Source organism: Cupressus sempervirens, chromosome 3 (assembly GCF_028749045.1).
Source record: "Cupressus sempervirens isolate cs-2001-9-10 chromosome 3, ASM2874904v1, whole genome shotgun sequence".
NCBI classification, from domain to species: Eukaryota; Viridiplantae; Streptophyta; class Pinopsida; order Cupressales; family Cupressaceae; genus Cupressus; species Cupressus sempervirens.
The window spans coordinates 821,148,294-821,161,357 of record NC_143120.1 but is presented as its reverse complement, the minus strand read 5'-3'; positions in this window follow the sequence as shown (position 1 = coordinate 821,161,357).

The window sequence follows — 13,064 nt, the reverse complement described above, 5'->3', positions numbered from 1 at the left end:
GCCCAGAGGAATAGATTGCTGACATCTTCACAAAAGCACTACCTAAAGATGCTTTTGAGTATCTTAGAGGTAAGTTAGGAGTAATACCCCTAGCTAAGGCTACTTAAGAGAAAAAAAGACTGCCCTGCATCAAATAAGTTAATTGTTGAAATATTACACATTGATGCAGAGGATATTTACTTTAGGATTCATGCCTAAAGTAATTGAAGTGATAAAGTTCCAAATCAGTCACAAGCAAGGTGATAGAGGGAGAAATTGAAAGAACTTGCAAATACTACACTTGCATGATAAGACGCTGAAAAAAAAAAAAAGTCTTTGGCATTGTTGTCAAAGAGGGAGAAGTAGTAAGAAATTGATCAACAACATTTGATCAACATTATGAGAAGAAGCTAATCAGAACAAAAAATAGTAGAAGATGAGCAATACATACAGAAGGAAAAAATACAACAGCTAAGAGGGAGAAGTAGAAGTAAAGCAATCAAGGTAATAGATCAAGAGAGGAAGAAATTTTGTATTCCAATTTTCTTTTTGGTATTTAACTTACTGTTCTAACTTAGCATTTTGATAACTTGGTTAAATAGTTTAGTCTGATGGTTGATTAGTTTGGTTTTCCATAAATGCCAAAGAGGGAGATTTTTGGAAATCTAATTAAAAGAGGGAGATTGTTGTTAAAATAATATTTTCAATCATTTTTTTTTCATTGATGTCAAACCTACTATTTGTAGGAATGACAATTGCCTATAAGATCCAAGTACTATCACTTAGTTGATTGATGAAGAGGATTTGATCAACAAGATCTAACAAGAGTACCTAAGGGAAAGTTTGAGTTATGATTTTGTAATGAAGTGCAAGGATCAGCTAAGACAATGGTGAGATGATGTATTGATAGTATACTCAAAGATACAGAGGTTAGCCACACTAAGAAACATTAGAAGTATAAGTTAGAACAAGGTTAATTGAAAAGCTTAAACTAAGTTCATCAGTGGGTGCCAAGCAAGCTAGTTTAAGCCGAGAAAATTCTCAGTTGGAGCCAAGCAAATGTAAAATCTAGTGTGTGCCAAGTAAACTTTAGGTGCCGAGTGAAGTTCAAGTGCCGAGTGATATAGAAGGTGTCAAGCATCAAAAAATCTTACTTGGTGCTTGTAGACACCTAAATTTGATTATACCGCTTTGGTAATCTAATTTAGCCATCTCTAAAGGCATCATTAATTAAATTCTTATTTAATTAATCCTTTGCCATCCCTAGCTGATTAATTTAATTAATCATCTATAGTCCTAATTGATAAATCAAATAACCTAGTATTTATCAATTAAATCTTATTCTTCTATCTAATTCCAAAAATCCCCATTTATTAAATAAATCTATTTGATAAATAAAATTCTCAAATCTAAAAATCCCTAACTTATCCCTAATCCTCCATTTAGCTTAATCCACCCCATCCACCCATACTAACCAAGCTTAGCCACTAACTCACCCACCCTCATTAATGCCATCCACTTGCACATCTCTAACATCCCTAATCTAATCCTAAACCCAAGCCTAATCCACCCCCTAATGTTGTCACATTCCTTAAACAAGTTTAAGACTTTCCTAAACCAAATCAAAGTCTCCCCTCAAAAATCCCAACCACCAAGTCATGAGTGCTCTTACAAACCATAAAAGACTCTTACAAGCCCACTCATGACTCTTACATCCATCTTCCACACTCTTCCCTCTTCCACACTCATCCCTCTTACATCTCTCTTACATACTCAACCCCACTCATCATGCCTTTAACCAACCCCTTACCCTACCCTCTCACACTCATCCTCCTTGTGACAAGTGTCACCTTCCCATTGGTGCTAAACAAGCACAATCCATGCACTCTCCTTTGAGTGCATCCTAGCCCTCCTTAAGCCTTCCTCTCTCCTTGCATCTTAGCCCTCCATCCCTCAAGCCCTTAGCCTATAAATTGAATCCCCTCCCAAGCCATTTCATCAACAATATTTGAGCTAAAGTTACCATGCTATTTTGAGAACCAAAGTCATCAATCTTAACCTTATAATGCCAAATTTAGAGCTCACAAGGCTACCAATTTTCCATCATCCATCTCCACCATTGAAGCAATTGGGCAAGCAATTGAGCATACATCCACATCAAAGGACACATCTACAAAATCAAGAAAGCATGGAGTGTTTTCTCTTTTGAGGTTTGCACTTCTTATTTGCTTTTCTTTGTCTAAACATATATGTGAATTTAGTTTTAGTTTGTGAATGTTTACTTTATTGTTAATGTTCTTTGCACACTAGATCTTGTTCTACAGTGCCGAGTGAAATTCAGGTGTCGAGCATCAGTAAAACATAGTTGATGTCAAGTAACACAGTATGTGTTGAGCACCAGACTTTCAATAGTGCCAAGCTGCTGCATTATTGAAAATTTCAAAGATTTGCCAAATCTAAGCTGACAAAGTTGTTACCTTGAATTTTGTGAACCAGTTGGAAGATAAGGATGATGAGCTGGTGGTACAGAATTCTATGTAAACTATTTTTGAGAGAATTCAAGAGGATTCTTCATGATGTTTCTAAAAGAAACATAATATGGTTTAGATTCATTGAATCCTAACTCATCCATATGAATTGAAATTAAAGGAAGGAAGAATCAAGTAGTAAAGGAAGTTATAGGCTTCTATTTAAGAATTCACAGACCAAGAAGCAAGAGCTACTGAAGTGCCAAATTATGAAGTGGTTGAAAAGGTGTCAAGGAGAAGACATCTAGGAGAAGGAAGATCAGAGTACAAAGACTCTATTTCAATAAGCGGTTAGAAAGAAATGATTGCACTGGTACATTGATCATGGAGACTCAATGAGACTAAGCTTGAAAGGAGGGCAAGTTGTTAAGAGTTGCAAAGACTAAAAGCTAGGCAATGTTATGAGCTGAGAAGTGATCTAAAATCTGCAAGTTGAGTTGTATTTTCTAATCAGGTCAAAACCCCTTATTGTTCCTCTCTAGCAATTGTATCAGTTAGGGTAAATGAAAATCCCATGGAGTTAGGTTGGTCTAACAACCATTTGTAAATCCTTTAACAGGGTGACATTCCAAATGAATGATCTAAAATCCTCTAACCAAGCCCACTTCTAACAAGGTGGTTAAATCCTTTAACTAGGTCACATTTAATAGTGTGTTGTAGCCTTTAAGAAGGACTAGACTATGGGGAAACATTCACCCTTGTTGCTAGAATGGAAGGAGTAAGAACTTTACTTGCATATGATGCATATAAAGATTTTAAAGTCTATTAGATGGATGTAAAGTCTGCTTTTTTAAATGGTATACTAGAAGAAGAAGTCTATATTGAACAACCAGAAGGATTTGTTGATGAGAACAATAGGGATATTGTTTGTAAGCTACATAAAGCACTCTATGGTTTGAAACAAGCACCTAGAGCATGGTATGAGAGACTTCACAAGTATCTAGTGCAAATAGGATTTGAAAGAACTGATGATAATAGCAACATGTACATCAAAGTAGAAGAAGGAAAGGATATTATTGTATCTAAATTTTTTGTGGATGACATAGTGTTTGGTGGAAAGGAAGTGCTTTACAAAGGCTTTGCTGACAAAATGAAACATGAATTTGAGATGTCTATGTTTGGTGAAATTAAATTTTTTGTTGGATTGCAAGTACATCAACTCAAACATGGTATATTTGTGAGACAATCAAAGTACATCAAAGAGATTCTTAAAACGTTTGGATTGGAGGAGTCCAAACCAGTCAGCACACTAGTGGCAATAGGAAATAAGCTATCCAAAAATGATGAATCAGCTGAAGTCAATCAAACAATGTATAGATCCATGATTGGAAAACTATAATATGTTGTACATAGTAGACCAGACATAGCATTAGCAGTTGGGATAGTGGCTAGATTCTCTGCTAATCCCAACGAAAATCATCTCATAGAAGTAAAAAGAATAATGAGATATCTTAAAAGAACTGATAACTTTGGTCTATACTACAAAAAGAATGGAAAATTTGAGCTCAATGCATATACAGATGCAGATTCAAGAGGCAACATTGATGATAGAAAAAGTACAAGTGGAGGTGCATTATTTTTAGGTAAAAGGCTAGTTACCTAGACTAGCAAGAAACAAACATGCACATCCCAGTCCACTGCAAAATCAAAATATGTGGCAGCAGTAGTCAATTGCACAAACATTGTGTGGCTCACACATCTATTGAAAGGAATGAAAGAAGAGGTAACAAAACTTGTGATATTGTATTGTGATAACACAAGTGCTATAAACATATCCAAAAATCCAGTAATGCATGCAAAAACCAAGTACATCGCAATCAAGTATAATTATGTTAGAGAATTGGTAGAAGACAAAGAAGTGAAGTTGGAATACATTCACACAAAGGAACAAACTGCAAATATCTTCACCAAACCATTGCCCAAGGATGCTTATGAATATCTTAAAGGCAAGTTGGGGGTAATACCCCTTACTCAAGCAGTTTAAAGCAACAAGGAAGCTGCCCTGCATCACCAGCAATAAATCATTGAAATATCAATAGATTGATGTAGAAGATGACAGCAGGAGCAGAAACTCCAAATCAGTCACAAGCATGGTGATAGAGGGAGAAAACATCAAGAAGCCAAATCTTATATTTTTCATGATAAAGATGCTACATCTTTGGCATTTATGTCAAAGAGGGAGAAATATGCAGAAACTTGATCAATACAAAGTAAGAGGGAGATATATATGAAAGAGGGAGATATATGAGATCAGTAGTAAAGATGCAGAAGCCGAGAAAAGTAGTAGACAATGTATACAATCTTGGTGGTAACTAAGTTGATTAATTGATCAGTTTGGTTTGCCATCAATGCCAAAGAGGGAGATTGTTGGAAATGATTGAAAAGATCATGAGGAAAGTTGTTGGAATGATCATATGGAACTGGTAAAGAATGTTCTCAATAATTTTTTTGTCATTGATGTCAAACTTGCTACTTGCAGGAATGACAATTGCTTTAGTGATCCAAATACTATCAATTAGTTGATTGACAAGAAGGAGGCAATCAATAAGATGTAACTAGAAAACCAAGAGAAAGGTTGAAGTTATGATGCTGTAATGAAGTACAAGGATCAGTCAAGCCATTGATGAAATAATGTACTGATGACATACTCTAAGACATAGAGAATGGGCACACTGAAACATATCAAAGATATAAAGTTTTAGCTAAGACATTTGTAAAGTCTAACTAAAGTTCATTAGAGAGAAGGAGTTGAGCAAAGCTAGTAGGTGCTGAACAGATTTGTAGTTGAAGCCAAGCGAGTAAACTTCAGATGTCGAGTGAGTAAACTTCAGATGTCGAGCAAGTGAACTTCAAATGCTGAGTAATATCAAGTGCCAAGCAAATACAAGTGCCGAGTGATATCAAGTGCCGAGCAAATACAAGTGCCAAGAAAATACAAGTGCTGAGTGATATCAAGTGTTGATCAAATACAAGTGCCGAGCAGATATAAGTGTCGAGTAACACAGAGGTGCCGAGCACTAGTAAATTAATAATGCCGAGTTGCTGCATTATTTTAAAAATCAAAGATTTGCCAGATCTAAGCTGACAAGGTTGTTATCTAGAAGTTTGTGAATTAAATGATAGCTGGTGGCATAGAACACCATATAGAACATTTTTAAAAGATACAACTGACGAAGTTTCTAGATAAGAGCAAGATATGGGGTAGATACATTGTATCCTACCTAATCCATTAGAAAGCCTAAAATTGGAGAGGGAGAATTGAGCGGCAAAGGAAAATCAGATTTCTATTTAAAGATTCATAAGTTCATGAAGGATAGAGACAGGCGGTCAAGCATGAAAGCATAAAATGCTGAAGGAGATGCTAAGGAGGAAATAGAGCATAGTTACTCTATTTCAATAAGAAGACCTCAGATATGGATGCATTGGTATGATGAGTAAGAAGACTTAAGGAGACGAAGCTTGAGAGAAAGACAAGCAGTCAGAGCTGAAGTGATTGAAGCCAAGCAAAGGATTAAACTGAAAGTGTGATCTGAAATCTGCAAAGTATGTTGTAAGTTGTATCAAATCAAAAAGCCATTATTGTTACTCTCTAGCAATTGTAACAGATAGTTTAAATCCTATGGACTTAGGTTGGTTTAATAGCCATGAGATAAATCCTTTAACAGGGTGACATTCCAAGTGAATGTTCTAAAAGTCCTTTAACCAGGCCCATTCCTAACAGTTTGGTGAAATCCTCTAACAAGGTCACATTTAACAGTGTGTTGTAAGCCTTTAATAGGGCAGGATTTTAATAGGGCATCGCTTTAGAAGAGTGAAAATCAAGTAGCATGTTACTGGTGGTTTTTTCCAAATTGGGTTTCCATGTAAATCATTGGGTCATGTGTTGATCTTGCATGTTTTATCTTTGCATGTTGATTTACTGTAACTTGCTAATATGGTTGATTTAAGTTTGGATGGATGAAAAGTGTATGGATTCATTAAAAGTAGTGAAAAAGTATTATTAGGGCATTTGGACCTTGAATAACTGATTCACCCCCCTCTTAATTATTCTAAAAGAATTCTAATAGGCCTTTCACAGGGCATCACTTTAGAAGAGTTGAGTAGCATGTTACTAGTTGTTTTTCCCAAATTGGGTTTCCACGTAAATCATTGTGTTATGTGTTGATCTTTTCATGTGTTATGCTTGCATGTTGATTTATAGTAACTTACTGATTAGGTATGTCTAAGCTTGGATGAATGAAGGGGGCTTTATTTTTTATATGCAGGCAATGGCAGGTTATGATGAAAATTGTGCTCTTTAGTTTGTGAGTGCGTAGAATGACCACAGAGTTACCATAAATGGTATCACGTTCCAAGTAAATGAGGAGGTTATTGCTATGGCCACTAGTTTGTCCCTGAAGGGGAAAAATGGAAGAAGGTTACAAAAATGGTAGACGAGGCCAACATGAATATCTTTTTTGCTGAGGATGAAGAACTTATTCACTATAGGGGAGGCTTTCAAAGGGATAAGTTACCGACTCCTTGGGATGATGTTTTTCTTGATCATAAAGTACCTCACGCTCGAAGGTAGGTTTGGAGTCTATTATTATTATCACTTCCCTCTCTTGAACCATTTTAGAAATAGAGACTTTATTTCTATTCTTTTCTTTCTATTACATTCCCTTGACGACATGATTAGTGATGTTAGGGAGAAGAGAAGTAAGAGTAATAATTTCACTATCATTCACCAGGGTCTAATTTTTAGAACTTACCAGTTTCATCTTACCTTTGTCCCCCTAGAGTCTTTGTTGTTGATAATCATTGCCACCAATAGAATTCCCCTTTGAGTACCAACACTGGAACTAGAATCCACATGCCCCACCCTTCCCCTAGTAAGGATAATAAGAAAAAGAAAAACCCAAACTTGGTAATTGAGTAGAAGGGTAGTAGAAAAATCAAAATTGAAAAGCTAGTGGAGGTGGACATTGGGGATTCAGAGGAGGAGGAGGAGGGAGGAAATGGTAGGAGAAGATCGAGGAGGTTAGCTAAGTCATAAGCAAGGTATAAACAAAAGGCCAATAGATATAGGGTTGAGGAGGTAGAGGAGGAGAATTCTAAGAATAGTGGGAGAGATGGAGGAGGAGAAACATTCTGACTCCAAGAGAGAAAAGGTGAATGAGGAGAAAGAAAAAAGTGAAAACTCTGTTGATAACACCTAGGTGTCTACTGGCAATAACCATTGAGACTACTCATGTGTTAGCTAGTTTTACTGTGTAGCCTATCACCTTTTGTGAGGATAACAATAAAGTGATACTTCTCCTATCACCATCTCCTCTCCAGAAAAGGAAAAAACCAATGCTTTTTCTGACCCCCAAGTTTTGTAGGATAAGAACCAATCATTGACAAAGGTTAAGGAGGTGCCTAAGAATGTGGAATAAGGAAACAAGAAGAAGGAGGAGGAACAGAATGAGAAGAATGCACAAATGGAGAAAAGGGTCAAATTTTTAGAGGATGGGTTTTACTCCTTCTCTAAATTTTTCCTAAAGGTTACCCGTGCTACTACAACTACCCTACAATTACTAGCAAAGGAGAAGGACAAGGCAGGCCTGGATATGGAGGACAACAAACTCTTGTATAAGTTTCTTACTAAGGATTGGGCTAGGGTGCTTCTAGCTGAGAAAGGAAAAGATAAGGATGAGAAATAATGTTGGTTTCCATGAGTTTTAGCCCTAGTTTGTTTTCTTGGTTTATGTAGCTACCTTGTTTGTTGGGTTACAACTTATTCTTAGACTTGGGTTGGCTTGTTCATGCCAACAGTTATTATGTTCTAAACAATCATAGTATGTGTAGTACTATAGTCTTTAGAATTAGTATAGATGATACTCTGGTAGTTGTGAATGATCGTGTGTTGTTTTTTGGTTGGGTCGGCTTGTTTATGCCATTAGTTATTATGTTTTGAACAATCATAGTATGTTTAGTACTATAGTTTTTATATTTAGTATAGATGATACTCCATTAGCTGTGAATGATCATGTGAATTTTTTTGGTTACTAGTTGTTGTTCTCTGTAGCAATGGTTGTTCTTTGCTTGTTTCTGCTGGCAGTGTGCTAGTTGTCAACTTTTTGGTTGTAAGGGTCGACCCCCTTGTTTTGGTTGCTTTTTATTTCAAAAACAATTTCATTATTGATAGTTAAAAGTCCTTAATCAATGACCTTCAATTACATTGTTTTTGATATTGAAGCAACATAGAATAAGGGGCCTCAATGGTTAATTATTAAAATGTTTTATTATTATTGATTTTTTAATTACTAATTTTTTCATTTGAAAAAATATCTACATTTTTTCTTAGCTTTTAAACAAAAGTTAATATATTATTTTTGTATTACAAATCAAATCGAAGGAGGTAAAAAAGTTCTAAAATATATTTATAAAGAGAACTTCTATTAACCTATATATAATTTAATAATACCTCGTTAAATTTTTAGTAATATTGGGAGAAGATTCAAGTATTGGTGTCACTTTTGCATGACCATTAGTCTCACTTTTTGAATAGACTTGAACCGAAGACCTCTTAGATGAAAGTCTCATAACTTACTATTGTGTTGTAGACTCTTGCCTATAAAGAATTTTATTACTAATCATAATATTTATTTTTAATTAATATATTATATTAGATTAAATATTTATATAAAGAATAAAAATATATTTAATCATTAAAATATTAATGAAAGTTATATATATATATATGCTTATCTATTGTTTTTATATAATATTTAAAAAATAATATAATAAATCGTAGCCATATAAAGTTATTTACCATTCTTATGTGATATATTAAAGATCAGTATAAAAATAAATTCATAATGATTGACTTCAAGTAAATTATGTTTAATAACTACCCTTAAAAATATTATAATTAATGAAAAAGGTATATTCATCAAAAAAATATTATCTAATAATCATTATCCAATTTTTCTTTAACTAATCATTCGATCTAAAGAATTCTAATATCACATTATTCTTTTTAAATGATAACATTATAAGTTAATCATAATAAACAATTATCTTATATTTTCTTAATTTATGACATTAATAAGATATTTTCTTTTTGAATATAAAAACTTTTTATTACCAAGAAAGTTCCATGAATTAATATTTGGGAAAGAGAATGCCAAATTTAATCTTCAATTTTTGTTTGAGGGGTAAATGATATCGCAAGACAAGACTAGACAAAGGATTTGGTCGTATGGAAAAGGAAAGAAAAGTAAGATGATTATTTATTTAGTTTTATTGGGCCACATACAAGGGATGCAAATTTGTCTAATTGTTCCCACCATAGAAAGCGAAGTGCATGTGATTCCTAAGAAAAAGCGAGGCATGAACGATAAAAATATGAAAGGGCCATAATTTGTGAGAGGAGCTTGAAAATGATATGCTGGTACACACATTCCTCATCCCAATTTTTTAAATTAACTTATAACAACAAAATAATTATTATCTCTAATTAGAAATTAGAAAAAGGCTAGGTGAGATTGTGGCCCCTATATGTATCCCAACTTCACTTTCTCAACTCATTAAAGTCGTCTCATTTATCATTTAAAACAGACAAGAGCATGTGACAACTTAAATTAGAGGCTTTTCATGTCTTATCATAACATGTAGTTTATAAATGAGTCAATGAGTTTGAGGCCGTCTCTCTCTTCTTTTAAAAGAGGTTTTATAATAAAGTTTGGGACACCGTTTTAAACATTATGTCTCAATAGTATTAAATATTTAAATGTGAAATTGTGAGTTTTTAACAATTATATATTTTGTTTATTAATGGCGCATACTTAGAATTCTTATTAATGTCAATAGGCATTTACAATGGTAGAATGGGTGGAGTGGGATGGGATGGTGTGAACGTGTTAATGTTAACTTTTATTTTTCTAGATTAAATTTAACAACCATCTACATGTCAAAAATTTAAATCTTATTATAAACATAATATACTTTCAAAAATAATTTAATAAATACCACAAAAATATGTGTTTAAATTATAATATTGGGAGATATAAATCATCGATTTTTTTAGAAATTAAAATAAAAAGCTTATGTTAGTAAAAAAAATAAAAATAAAGATAAAGGAGATATAAATAATTTTTGATGTAGTAAATTAAATTATAATTATTACTTAGTGGATATCTATCAACATTTCTTTAGATAGATTTAAGGTTAAATTTGACAACCATCTACACATCAAATTTTTAAATTTAATTACAAACAAAATATATTTTAAAAAATAATTCAATAAACACCACATTCAATATTTGTTAAAATAATAATGTTTGAATCTTAGGAGATATAAATCATCAAAAAAATTTAAAATTTAAAAAAAAAGTTTAGATTAATACAAAAAAGTAAATGAAGATAAAAAGAAATATAAATAGTTTTCGGTGTAGTAAATTAAGTTTAAATAATTTTGTAATGGATATCTATTGGCATTTATTTAGATAGATTTATTTAAGATATCTATACTAGTTAAAATATAAAAAATATGTTAGAGAAAGTATACATAATACAAATAATAATTAGATTAGTCTAATTATTTTAAAATATTATACAAATATGTTTATAAATTAGTGTTTAATTGATATAGAGAAATGAATATATTTAATTTTAATAATGTTAAGGAAGGTTTTGTTAGAGATTATGTTTTACAATCTATTTAAAGTTTTAGTAATAAGATTTATATAAATTGAGATCAATATATGGCAAAAAAATACCTTTTGTTAATAGTATTAAGAAATTTAATTTTAATTAACGTACTTATGTTTTTGAACTTGATATGTAGTTTTGAATTTTCTATTTATTTTTTATAAAGGTGTTTAATTTAAAGAATCTAGATATATTGGTGCTAGAAAATATTTGTCAAGCTTGTAGTGCAAGGTGTTGGATTAAGAAAAGCATTTGAAAACCAAGAAACAACTTCACAGAGTGAAATAATAAACAAATAATCTATCACATGCATGAAGAATATGTGAAAAGTACATAAATGTCTTTCATATAAAAGCAAGGTTGGTGGGGTAGGAAGGTAGTACTTAAATTGTGACTAACCCTCCAAAGGTGCAACACTTGTGAGTTCATTTCATAATTGCACATGTGAGTGTTAAACATGAATTTAATAAGTCTCTCATAAAGTGAGAAGACACGTTCCCATGCTACAAACTAAGATAAACCATAAATAGGTCATAAGCTAGGTGTGAATAGATCAATCTTAGATGGATCATTAGCTAACTAGTTGGGTAATGAATCTAGTTAAAACTAACACTAAGATTTGAAGAAAATGATTCAATTAAACAATTTAGATTTTATAGACATGTTAAGATTAATTGAAATGCTTAAATCTATTTTTATGATTATGCTATATATATTATAAAATTACACTCTTCAAATGATTTAAAGTTGTGATTAATCACTAATGATCCATAACATCTAGATAAGTTTGTGTCTCGTTGTTTAAGAAATAGCCTAGTATACAATTTTACATGTTTTGTGCTCAAGTAACAAGGTAATGGTTAGTTAGGATTGTTTTTTTTCAATTTATAAGCAAGAGGTTGAAGCCATTGGTTTCATAATATAAAGAGAAACAACCTAACTCAAAAGGCACTAAGACGATAGAGTCAAGTATAGGTCCTTCAGTTTTACCTTATATAGATATAGCCAATAACCAACAAAATTATAGATCAGACACTGAAATCCATACTTTATCATAGAATTTATTCCTCTTTATGAACCCTCCTTTATGATCAATCCTAAAACATCATAATTGTTGCTACCAACAAATTACTTATTATTGATCTCATATTGGTTTTGACAAGTGAGTGTCAACACACTTAAGCTATTTACTTAGTTAATGCCAAACTAGTAATACATGCCAAGCACAACATATAAATGTTAAATCATGTCGAGTCACTCATGTGTCAAGTCACTTGAGTGTTGAGCAGATAAACCATGCCGAGTGATTCAAGTGCCGAGTAAACAGTGGATGCCAAGTAGTTTAGGTGCCAGGTCAGAATAAAAAATACAATGTATGCCGAGCATCAGAAAGTTCATATGTTGAGTGGCATAGTTTGGACATATTTGTTTGTAATGGTACAAACAACTATGTAAATAATTTTTAAGTTGACATAAGCATATATCTCGATCTTTTGGAGATAAGGATAAATCTATATATGGATTCCCTATGCAATTACATGCAGCCAATTAGAAAATGGGAAGGTTTAAGCAGCAAAATGGATGAATCTCAGCTATAGATTCATACCCAACCCTAAGCCACAAGAGTCTTCTTAAGAAGGATGAAGCTCTAAATTCTTAATGATGATGAGAACAATGTAGAAGGGGTGAATGATCGAATATAGTTTGCAGAGCATTCAAGGTGACTTAGTAGTAAGAGTGAATTGTAGAATTAGTTAAGTGAAGAATAGAGGATACAACATTGATACATCAAATCATGAAGGATCCATTAGAGATTGTGCAGAGGTGATCTTTTGTTAGGCAAGCAAGTGCCAACCATAAGATCTATACTGAGACATTTTA